We start from the raw sequence: 11,112 nt of genomic DNA, 5'->3' as shown, positions 1-11,112 counted from the left end.
AAGATTACTCTGGCTATTTGGAGAATGAACCATAAAAGGGCCAAGAGTAGAAACAAACTAGTAAAAATATGAGTGATGGTGGTAACTTGTTCTATGATAATATCTGTGTAAATGGATAGATTTTGGTTATAGTTAAGTGGGTAGAACTTAATGTAACTATTGAATTTCATGTAGAGGTGAGGGAAAAGGAGGAATCAAAGATCATCCCTAGGCTTTTGGCTGGATATATGATGTGCCATTTACTGAGCTAAGAAAGACTAAAGAAAAACAATTTTTGGTGGAGTTAAGAAATAAATGGGTGGAATTGTTAATTTTTGCACATAGTAAGCTGTCTAGTTGATTATAGTGAAAACATTCAGCCAGGTAAGTAGTTGGTTCTATAAGCTTGAAGCTCAGGAAGAAAGATCAGGAGTGGAAAAATAAATTTGGGAGTCAACATATAAATGGTACAATGGAGTCACATCCTACAATCATTTAACTTCTTAAAATTTAGTTGTATTCATCAAATAGTGTGAGTGATTCCCTTACATCTGAGGAAAGCAGGTGTGAGTGGGTGTGAGGTGAGAGAACAGCAAACCTGCTGTTCCCTGGGGTGGATTCAGTCCCTGAATCACTCTTACAGCAGAAATACCTTGCTATTCCAAGTATGTCTACTCCCTAAAAATAGGAATTTTCCAAGCACATTATTTATAAACAATAGATAAGTAGAAACAATTTGCTTGTTAAAAACAGTTTGTTTCAACATAGAGGAAAAAAATCAATTGTTCAGGCTTATTAGGAAATGGACTGTTGATCTTCAATTTGGCATGTAAATATGACCACAACCATGTATATAATCAAGATGCATGAAATCATAACCACTGTACTTTATGGGTAATTAAAAGAATTTTTAAGAAAAAAATCAAATTCATGAGATTTTTTTTCTTCATGAACTAATTTATAACCCTATCCCTGTACAAGTAGTGACAAGCTTATATCCAAAAGCATGAATATGAATGTGGTCACTGAGAAAGTGTAAGAAAAAGGAACCCAGAACTGACCCTTCTGGTGCTCCAACATTTTGAGATCAGGTAGAGGAGGACATGTCTGTGTTACTTCTGAATCCCAAATGAGATCATGCACAGTTTTTTCTTCCTCCCAAGCAACAGTGGGAGCAACTTTTTGGAGGGTTTGCTCACCTCCCAATGGATCCATTGCAAAAATTTAACCCAAACTCGACCCAGGAGTCTTTTCCGATGTCTGAAAATGAAGAAAATTCAGTGGACTCTCATCCGGTCAGTTCAGAAATGCTAGTAAAGAAACTTCATGACTTGACTCTGTATCCTTGTGCTAAATGGCCGTCCCCTCTGCCAGAAGGTCCACGCCAACCACTGGACAGGAGAGAGAGGGTCTTACGGGAGGTCAGAAAGGGCTTTCCCAACAGGCTGCGAGGAGTCCGGACATTGTTATCTGCACGGAAAGAGCTTGTGGAAAAATGGAGATATCTCCTAAGTCTTCAAAAACAAGAAAGAGACAACAATCTTAAGGAAGTTCAGAGTGAATCACGAAGTGTACCATTCAAATGTACCTGCAGTTTTTGCGTATATCATGGATGGGATCCTTCTGAGAATGCTAGAATAGGGTATGATTAGGACACAGAGTCAATATAGGCATAAATTGTACTTGTTCTTCATGATGGTAATTTAAGGCACACTTTTCTATGCTTAGACTGCATACCAATGATTTTGAATAGCTTATGTATGAGTTCTGTGATGTCTTTATTCTTTTGCATCCTTTTTATCTTTTTTTTTTTTTTTTTTGGTGTTAGGGATCCCTTCATGCCTTAATGCCAGTAATTTATAAGGAATCTGAGCAGTTAAAATGTGCATAAATGATTTCAATATACTTTAGTTTTACTTTTCTGTTTGACTCAAAGAAGTACCAATAGGTCTTAAGTCTTCCTGGAGATTTTAAAAGCCTGAAATCTGAAATAAAACTCAGGAACTGGAAGAGGTGTAAAGAGAATATTGGATAGTTTGATTAGAGTGTAATAATTAGACTAGATAATTAGATTTTCTGGTTTTCAAAAATTTGAATTGCAATAAAAAGAAATTTTGATGTGCTGTTTTAATTTTCAGTAGCAAATAAATGTATATATAGAGAAAAAAAATGAGATCATGCTTCTCTGCTTAAAAATTGTTTGATTCTGTGTGGTCCATTGAATGTGGTCTGAGTTCCTATAATTTATATGGAAGGTCCTATGGGGTGGTTCTGAAACTTTTTTGTGCTTCATAATTGTGATGCTTCCTTGAGTAACTTCAGATTGGGTTCAGCTCTCAGCCCTATCACTTATCTGCTATGAGACCTTGGACAAGTCACTTATCCTTGCTAAAGTTCAGTTTTCTCATCTTACTTCAGCTTTGTTTCTTCTAACTCTCAATTTGTACATATTTTTCTTTCTTTTTGGAATATTCTTTCTCCCTTTCTTCATTGGCAAACTCCTTATATTTTTCAAAACCCAATTTACATGTCTTATTATACTGAATGTCTCCTGCCTGACACAATTCATCTTTCTTTGAGTTTTCATGTCACTTTCTAAGTACATCTATTTTAGCTCTTTTCCTGTTACATAGTAATTTTATTTCCACATTTGTCTACAGACTTTGAGCTTTTCAGGGGCTAGGCCTGCGTTTCATTTAATTGTTTTCTTAGAGTGGAGTCTGTTTCATAGTAAGTGGCCAGTAAATTTTGTTGAATTAATGAAGTGAGATAAAGACTCTGACACTGAAAACCTTGTGAATTTAGGAATAGATCTATATGTCTTTTGCTTGGTGCTTTGTAATACATTTTGGTTAAGTGAATGAATGGAAGCTGTCAGACTTATACCATTTCTTGCCTTAACAAAGTGCAGCTGAGTCATCAAGAGACCATTTCCTCTTGGGGACAAAAACAAAACTATTTAAAAGCATCATCAATAAAAGTGGTGAGGAAATTGAATCATGGTTTTGTGTAACTGGAATTTCTCCAAAAACTAGTATGGTCTGACTGGTAGACACACATGGTTTCTCAACTGTAGCAAGTGAGAACATAAAGTCTGTATAACACTGCAGTGCTGGCTAGCTTGGCCTAGCTTGTTATTATGAACAGAATGAACACTCCTTGCCCAAAAAGTGTGTTTTTTCTCCTCTACTTCCTGCCTGTCATTCAACAAACTTTTGGTGGTGTTTTTACAGCACGTCCATCATAGACAAGGGCCTAATTCAACAATGAATTAGTCAAGAGTCCTTGCTCTCAAGCAGCTTAGAGTCTACTAGGGATAAAGAGCTGTTTTCCAACAAAGCAAGAAAATTCACTAGGTCCAGCAGTATAAGTTACAGGAAGTAAGGGAGTAGTCACTCTGTAGTGGCAGAATGGGCTGGGTTTGTGGGAAGCTAGGAAAGGCTCTGAAGATACAGTTGACAAAGCTTTAAAAAAAAATAAGATGTTAACCAATAGTCAAAGCACTTAAATAGAACAGCAGTAATGAATGTAAGGATGCAGAAACAGCCTGTTGTGTCTGAGAATCTGCTAGTGATTCAACAAAGCTGGAGACAAGAATGCAGCAAGAGTAGAGCTGGACAGGTGGGTAGGGACTCGCCCATGAAGGGCCTGTGTACTGAGGCTCTGAGAGCTGTTCAAGGATGTTAAGCCAGTGATATCAACACTTTGTAATTTTAAAAGAGCACAGCAACATGGAAGGGAGGCAAGTCCAGAATCAAGAAGTCCAGAAGAATAGTACAGTAGCAGTCTAGTGAGGAAAGAAGGCAGGAGCATTGGGAAGTGGAGAAAGGAGCAGGCCTAAGTCACATTAAGGACATAATGTGATTGGATGTAGGAGGACAAAGGGACGAGAAACTAAAATTACTTCCAGGTCTCCAATTTAGGTGATGGAATGAGGATGGGTCTGTTCATGGGGAATGTAGGTAGAAAAGATATGAAGTTTATATTGTGTGAGGACAGTAAAATAAGCTTAATTCTGAATAGGTTGAGTTTGGGATTTCTGTGACATACTCCAGTGCAGTTTCTGATGGTCATTTGGAAAAAGGAATTACTATTTCTTTCCAAAGGGAGCTAGAAACTTCTGAACCATAGCTTTGGGGCTATAATTAAAATCTAAGCCGAGAAGAGGATGATTGGCTGTGGGTAATACAGTGAGACAAAAACCTCACTTTGTGTGGGGCTGAGTTTTTTTTTTTAATATTTATTTTTTAGTTTTAAGTGGACACAATGTCTTTATTTTATTTTATTTTTTTATGTGGTGCTGAGAATCAAACCCAGTGCCTCACGCATGCTAGGCAAGCATGCTACCACTTGAGCCACATCCCCGGCCCAGGGCTGAGTTTTAAATTTCAAATTCTCAAGATACATCAATACTCTAGTACTTAAGAGACCCAATCAAGTGCTTAAGAAATTCAAATTATTCTATGTCTTTTTAAAGACTTTTTCTTTTTTTGCCATCAAAAGCCAATGGAGTGTACTTTGCAGCCTTTACTGTAAGTAAAATCAATGTAAATGTTACTGTTCAGCTTTGTAGTGAGGACAGAGTTCAAGGAAATATCGCCAACACCAAAGCTGACCTCAGGGTGGCACTCCAATCTTGTCTGAAAAAGAACTCTGGACTCATCTTACTGATACTATGTACACAGACCAAATGGAAGTAAGGAGTTGACATGAACTCTGGGTCCATAGAACCCACAGTTTACTTAGCAGAGAAATTAAGTGCATAAATATATTTTTTTGTTTGCAAATCAGCTTGGATTGGCAATGAGGTATATGATGTGGCAGAATGTCTCCACCCCCCCACCCCCCCAAAATTTCATCAGGGTTCAAAACTAACCAAAACAACATTTTCATTGTTATTAACAGCTGCCAGGTATCCATGTGTGTCACGTAGAATTCCAGGTGCTTTTCAGATCATATGCACTCATTGAACTGCCACAACAGCTCTGTGAGGTTGGCGTTATTCCCAGTTTTTATATAGGTGGTAAGTAGCCATGCTGGATTTTAAATCTGATTTGCATGATATCAGAGCTCCAGCTCTAAAAAAAGGTTGTATTGCTTCATGTTGTTGATGCCAAGATGAAAGTAGTAGCTAATGAAACTTGATGTTCTCCTGTATAGGCTGCATTAAGTGGTTTAAATGATACCATACTTAAAGAGATCTAGTGAGGATTCCTCTTGTGAATTTAAGGCATCTTCATAAAACTTTGTCACGTATGAGAAATGGGATATTTACATAGTCCCAAAGAATGTCCCACAAAGTATTTATTAATTACAAAGAGAAAAATAATCAATTTACAGTGGAGAAACCTGGCAGACACCATGTGAAGGATATGATCAAAGCGTATACAAATAAGGCAAACATGGTAAAGTATTTGGGCCATAAAGAGATTCTTTTGTTTTTACAGTAGAAAAGACAAAGGGACAAGGGAGGATTTGTTGACATAATTGGAATAGAGGACTGATTCCTATCTTTGATCTCGGTCTGTAATATCCCACGTTGCACAGAGATGTCCAAACGAAACATGAACCTTTCTAAGGGGTGGAGAATTATTGGTGAATCCTACACTCTGTATGAGGGACGCCTCCTCGAAAGAAGACACAAATAATAAAACCCCAAAATGATGTTATTGTACTGAGCATAGACTGTGTGTTTGTGTAGGGGGTTAGTTATCTTTGCTCCTAGAATGTTTAATCAAGAGTGTCAAATCATAATTATAAAGCATTTTTTAAATGCCTTACCAACATCAAAGCCACCAAGCTTCTCTGTATCTCTAGCGGTTAGTATCAGCATTTTGTATATTCTCAGCCTGAGATAATTACCAATCTGCCTATTTTTTTTAAAGAACTGTTCTTTTATTGAGAAGGAGATGATGTCTGGAGAAGCTTTTTGTTCCACATGTCCTTGTTTGCATGATTTACAGTATAATTAACCAGCCTGGAGCAACAGCAGACTGGCTCCCTTCACTATTCATCATGTTTCCAGCAACTTCAGATCAACAGCTCTGCTGGGAGGAAATGCCTTCTCCTTAGAGATACAAAAATATTATGTCCCTGATTATTCCCACAGGCAGAATGTGATCTATTCGTACATATCACTGTGTCTCAGATATAAAGGATCTCCCACCTCCATTATTTTTGTTCAGCATTTATTACTCTTGGAGCTGATATATAATTAAACAAACACGAAATCTAAATCTACTTAGGAAGAGTTTTGTTATTCAATTGCATACCATCAGCAGAACACATTTGTTAAGGTATGTTTGTGCAGTATAAAAAACATATAAAGTCTGGTGACTCAAAAATCTAGAACAGAATCATCTTTCTGGACAAATATGTACTGAAAATAATCACAAAATAACTTTAAATCTATTAAAACTTTATTTAGTATCTAAAAACATTTCAAATGAGTTTATTTTGGGTCTACTAATCCTTCTTGGAATTTACCCTGGACATATACCTTCAGCAATATGAAAATACATGCACGTGAGTTTATTTATTGTAGCACTGTTTGTATGTAAAATAGTGGATATGTTCTAATTGTCCATATAGAGAAGAGTGGTTGAATAAAATATGCTACAAGCAAATCAGAAGAGTAGTATACATCTGTAAAAAGGAATAAGGAAGATATCTGTGAACCAACAGGGAATGATTTCTAGGACAATTTGTTTAGTGAAAAAAGCAAAGTATAAAAGAGTATCTATAATATACTATTTTGGGGGGTAAGAAAAAAATGGAAGTAAGAAAATATACATATGTCCACTTTTTTGGCCAAGAAGAAAAAAGGAAAGACAAATCAGAAATTAATGAGATAAGTGACCCAGAAGAGGTGGGTGAGAATGAGGTAAAAAGGATAAAGGGTCTAGAGACTGTGTGGAAGGAATGGGAAGTGATATTTGACAGGGTTTCACTATGTTGTCTAAGCTGATCTTGAACTCCTGGGTTCAAATGATATTCCTGCCGCAGACTCCTGAGTCACTGGAACCATAGGTATGTGCCACTGTTCCTGGCATATGGGTATTTCTTTTGTACAGTTCTACTTTCTGGAAACCTATTAATGTTCATATGCTACAAAAAGCAAAACAAAACAAAAACAACAACCCCCTCCAAATTTGGGGAAAATCCTAAAATGGAAGACAATCAAATCAACCTAACAGTTTTAAATGAACAATCTAATCACACTAAAAAGCAGGTATGTATATGGTAGGGCACTGACACACCCAAGGAGCTCTGGAAAACAATTTTCAACTATTTATTTGCAGTATTGGGGATTAAACCCAGGGCCTCAAATATGCTAGGTTGGTACCCTAGTGCTGAGCTACACCCCTAGCCCTTTTAAAATTTTATTTTGATACCAGGTCTCACTTGCCCAGACTGGTCTCAACTTGCAATCTTCCTGCCTCTGCTGCTCAGTTAGCTAGGATTACAGGCGTGTTCCACTGTGCCAACTAGAATACAATTTTTTAAATTATATACTTTCAGTATAAAGAAACAAAGAACCATAAGTGAATATTTAATTTTAGTTTGTTTTCCCATAATAGTGGATTTTCTTTCTATACTTTTATTTCTTTCTCTCTGTGTGTGTGTGTGTGTGTGTGTGTGTGTGTGTGTGTTTGGTAGTGATTCTAAAACTATTTTCTGTATATTTTGGGATTGAACAAATAAGTAAATATTTTATGAATAATGGGGTTTTAGTTTCCTCATTGAGAGAGAGTTACAAATATGGAAAGAAATGGATCCTGAATCCTGCAGTGTTGTGCTAGAACTGGAAAGGAAAAAAAAAAAAAAAGGATTGGACGGGACACTACAAACTTATGGTTTTTAGTATAGATAAACATGAATGTGTGTGTTTCTGCTTCTTGAGTCCATTCATTGAGAAAGATAAGAAGCAATTATATCCCAGGATCAGTGAGCATACCCACGTAGATCTTAGTTTCTAAATTATTTGCTATTAAAAAGAAGCAGAGATTCTTAAATTGGCTGATTATAGGGGTAGGGCTGGGAAAATACAATATGAATCTTGAGCATGTTATTAAGCTAGTAAATTAGAAAGTGCTCAAAAAATATGGGACACGTCAAAATGAACAAGCGTCATTCTGAAGGGTTTCTTGCTGGCCAAGTCTGGGGTAATTACACATAAAAATAAATAATAAACATAATGCACCATATCCCATTGAATAAAATATATAAACATAAGTAAAAAAATAAGAAAATAAATGTGGAAGAAAGGCAAGTGAGTCTCAGTAGACCATCAAGTAATAAATGTAAAAGGAATGATGGAATCACTATTTGGCAACCATGGTAGTAGTGATAACTGAGTTATCAATGAATGATAAAATGGGTGGGTGAAGTCTGGATTAGAGATAGAATATTTACATAGTCACAAAATATGTTCCTAGAAACTATTTATAAACCATAAAATTGTAAATTTAGAGTGGAGACATCTGTCAGACACTATGTTAATGAAATGATCAAAATATATTTGATAAAACAAATGTAAAATATCAGTATTAAGAAATCTGGATAAGGTATATGTGGGACTTTTTGGTACATTTTACAACTTTTCCATAAGTCTAAAGTTATATCAAAATCAAAAATTAAGAAGAAAAAAGTAAGCACTTCTGAGCTCAGTTATTAGCTGAGTTATGTTAAGCTATAACAAGGCAAAGGCTATATCAGTATATATAAAAAGTTAGTTCTCCCACCTCCTTAGCAGAGCAGCTATGGAAACCCAGAGTTGGGGGGTGGAGCCTGGAAACAGGTCAAAGTATCATTAAATTTTTCTGAGAACACAATAAAAAACATGTTTTGTTTTTGAAATGACATAAACTTATTGCAAAAGAGTTTTTGATAGCTATTTTTAAAACTCTTTTATGTATCAGCAACTGTTCTGATAGTTAAACAGTATCAGAAGACTTAAAAATCAAAGAAATGAAAAATAAAGAAATGAAGTGACTTGTTCTCTTTCTAGATGGTAACTTTAAGTAGAAACTTCTAAGAATGATGGGGGTTTAAAGTTTTATTGTTACTCATATAGACATGTGCTAAAATTCTTTTGTTCTTCCACATCGAATGAGTGTAGGATTGTTGAAGAGAACTGTCCTAGGTAATGAGGTGGTAAAATACCTTGATTGCTACAACAAGGTGCCTGATACTATTCTATATACTTAATTTTTTTTTTTAGTTTTTGATGCACACAATATCTTTATTTTATTTATTTATTTTTATGTGGTGCAGAGAATCGAACACAGTGCCTCATGCATGTGAGGCAAGCGCTCAAACACTGAGCTACAGCCCCAGCCTCTCTCTATACTTTTTGTGGAGGTTTTTATATATATATATATATATATATAGATATATATATATATATATATATATACTTTGGAAAAGTATACAATGCTATTTTTTTCTTTAAATATTTTTAGTTGTAGATAGACACAGTACCTTTATTTTATTTATTTATTTTTATGTGGTGCTAAGGATCAAATCCTGTGTCTCACATGTGTTAGGCAAGCACTCTACCACTAAACTACAACTCCAGCCAGCTATTTGTGTGTTAATTCATTTAATCTCATTTCAACCCTAAGTTGTCGTATTATTACATTCAGTTTACAGTTGAGAAATCCTAGGTTCCCAAACTTTCTTGATTAACTGTGCTTATGGTGTCTCAGTCATTTTCTTTCTTTCTTTTTTTTTTTTTGGGAGGGGGGGCCAGGATTGAATTTAGGGTCACTGAACCATATCCCAGCCCTATTTTGTATTTATGTAGAGACAGGGTCTTACTAAGTTGCTTAGCATCTCACTTTTGCTGAGGCTGGCTTTGAACTCATGATCCCCCTGTCTTAGTGTTCCGAGCCTGTGGCATTACAGGCGTGTGCCACTGCGCCCTGCTCAGTCATTTTTTAATAGCAACTCAGGCTAAAAAAAATACCTAATGATTCCATTTACTAAATTGTTAGGTCCAAATATTTTAACATATATTTATGACATCACAACTTAGTAGTCACTTGAAAAATAACAGATATAATTTAAAAGAAAAATAAGTATTTAAATTTCATTTTGAAATAAGTACACTTACCTGGTGATGGGATGTATGAGTATGTTGGGTGTGGCACAATCTTTCAGACTTTGAGCTCAAGTTGGGCAGCGCATGTTCATTTTCTACTCTGCATTGGTTTTCACAGTACTTGCCTTTCATCTTGGCAATTGCACAAATCTCAGCTTTGTAAAGATCTGACATTATCAAAAGGATAACATAATAGCCAGGCATGGTAGCAGACACCTGTAATCCCAGCAGCTTGGGAGGCTGAGGCAGGAGGATTCAAAGTCAGCCTCAGCAACTTAGTGAGGTCCTAAGCAACTCAGCAAGACCCTGTTTCTAAATAAAATATTTAAAAAGGCTGGGGATGTGGCTCAGTGGCTAAGTACCCCTGGGTTCAATCTCCAGTACAGAAGAGATCTACCTCAGACTAGTAATTTATATGATTTCTCACAGATGTTGAGTATCACTGTGTTGCCCTTAAAGTTTTAAAATCTACATTGCTAGTTGGGCATGGTGGCTCACACATGTAATCCCAGTGGCTCAGGAGTCTGAGGCAGGAGGATCACAAGTTCCAGGCCAACCTCAGCAACTTAGCAAGGCCCTAAACAATTTAGCAAGATCCTATCTCAAAATAAACAATAAAAAGGGCTAAGGATGTGGCTCAGTAGTTAAGTGCCCCTGGTTTCAATCTCCAGTACCAAAATAAAATAAAAGTTGCAGAATATGTAATGACTTATTGCTGAACCATGGTTCTACCACAGAATTGTTAGTTTGGAGGACAAAATTCTTGAGAAAAAAATAAAAACTAGGTTGTCATAATTAGTGTGAATGCTAGCAAATTATATGAGGATATACTATTTTAAAAATCTAGCTCTCCTTGTGCCTTTTTAATGCATGCCTTTTGTTTTATCTAATTGCTTTGGGATAGACTTCTATTTTACAGACAACAAAAGAGAAAAAGAATCATTTGGAATGAACAATAAAATATTAACATCATATAGGTCAAAGGTAAAAGGTTGCATTTAAGGAGTGGGAAGCTAGAACAACAGTAC

The sequence above is a fragment of the Marmota monax genome, unplaced genomic scaffold (assembly GCF_021218885.2).
Source record: "Marmota monax isolate L192 unplaced genomic scaffold, Marmota_monax_Labrador192_F-V1.1 WCK01_AAM20220418_F8-fsc00171, whole genome shotgun sequence".
Classification (NCBI taxonomy): Eukaryota; Metazoa; Chordata; class Mammalia; order Rodentia; family Sciuridae; genus Marmota; species Marmota monax.
The sequence above is the reverse complement of the archived record's forward strand: the minus strand, read 5'-3'. Positions refer to the sequence as shown.